This window comes from Phodopus roborovskii, unplaced genomic scaffold (genome assembly GCF_943737965.1).
Source record: "Phodopus roborovskii unplaced genomic scaffold, PHOROB, whole genome shotgun sequence".
NCBI lineage: Eukaryota > Metazoa > Chordata > Mammalia > Rodentia > Cricetidae > Phodopus > Phodopus roborovskii.
In genome coordinates this window covers 18,379,898-18,381,389 of record NW_026126547.1, presented here as the reverse complement: position 1 = coordinate 18,381,389, position 1,492 = coordinate 18,379,898, and the positions used below count along the sequence as shown (strand labels likewise).

Sequence of the window (1,492 nt, the reverse complement as noted above, 5' to 3'; positions counted from 1 at the left end):
CAGAAGCCTCCCTCCCAGGTGAGTCTAGGTTATACTGAGATCAATTATCCTAGTAATCATTAAAACAAACACACAACAACAAAAATCCTAGGGATTACTTTTATAGTAATACATTTTATTCAGGTAAAGCATCCATCCATTTCACCACAACTGTTCTTTGGTGGGTTGAATAAAGTGTTCTCCACAGGCTCAGATATATGAACACTTTTTTTGAAGTACGTATGCCACTGGGGCAGACTTAGAGACTTCATATACCACACACATCCAGTTTACTCTCTTTGCTTCATGTTTGCGGCTGAAGATGTTATCTATCAATTTCCTGGTCCTGCTGGCACATATCCCTCCCACCATGATGGATTCTTACTCCTCTAGAACTGTAAGGTAAAATAAACTCTTCTCTACCATAAGTCTCTTTTGGTTGTGTTGTTTATTCATAGCCACAGTTAAGTTGTTGTTGATTTGACCAAAGGGAAAGACAACAATCCATATTTCTCTTATGTAATAATGCTATTTCTTTAGCCAAATTATTACATGACCTCATCTACATGGTTTATAGCTGGAATTATGTCCTCGCAAAGATCTCCAGCCCACTATTCTTCCACTCATCAATATCTCACCTTGCATGGGCAATGTGGCAGACCATTTTCTCTACTGTACTTAGGATACCTATAATAGCTAGGAAAAATTTCCAGGACCATCCATCAATTAATGTCATCAGACATTTACAACATGGAATGTTGGGACCGCAATGCCATATTATATTGTTAATTGCATTCTAGCACCTGCAGTTCCCATTTGAATTCTATAATTCTTCAACATTCCATATCTTCCTTAACTTCATTAGTAAATAAGCTTGCCTCCTACTTCAGAGACATTATCTTTATTCTCACCCCATCACTTCATGTACACCTGAATTCATGCTTTTCTTAAATAATAAAGAAGGAATACTTACCTGGCAGAGGAGATACCATGATCATGAAGGTGATTTTCCCAGGGTGAGGCTTATTCATTACACTCCAGATGTGCCAACCCCTGTGATTTCTCCAAATTCGGGAAGCAGGACTGCATAATATGTGGTAGCAGAGAACTTTGTTTACCTCTCCCCTGAGTAAAAAAAAAAAAAAAAAAAAGGAATCACAAAGAAGTATGCAAGAAAAATTAATATTTATTTTTCACTTTTTATAAAATTCATACCTTATAATAAGACACAAAAGGAGAAAGTGTGTATATTATTCAATGCAAGTGTCATAAATTGGCCTTCAAAAAGGAAGATCAGAGACTGGTGAGATGACGGCAAAAAGGAGCACTTCCTGCTCCTGCAGAGTTCCACAGTTCAGTACACAGGACTCACATCAGGTGGCTCACAGACTGCCCATGTTTCTAGTTCTGGGGAATCTAATTCCCTCTTCTGGTCTCTGCAGGCAGCCATACACACATGATATACATTCCTACCTCCCCCACATACACATAACTAGGTATAAGCCAAGAGTGG

The 1,492-nt window shown here is 38.3% G+C and overlaps 1 non-coding gene across 1 annotated transcript; it reads left to right on the top strand.

Annotated features, from left to right (window-relative positions):
• Positions 1 to 944: 944 nt before the first annotated feature.
• Positions 945 to 1,108, top strand: LOC127234005 (U1 spliceosomal RNA). Its single transcript, XR_007835547.1, has one exon. It is a non-coding gene; the product is annotated as a U1 spliceosomal RNA (small nuclear RNA).
• Positions 1,109 to 1,492: the final 384 nt, after the last annotated feature.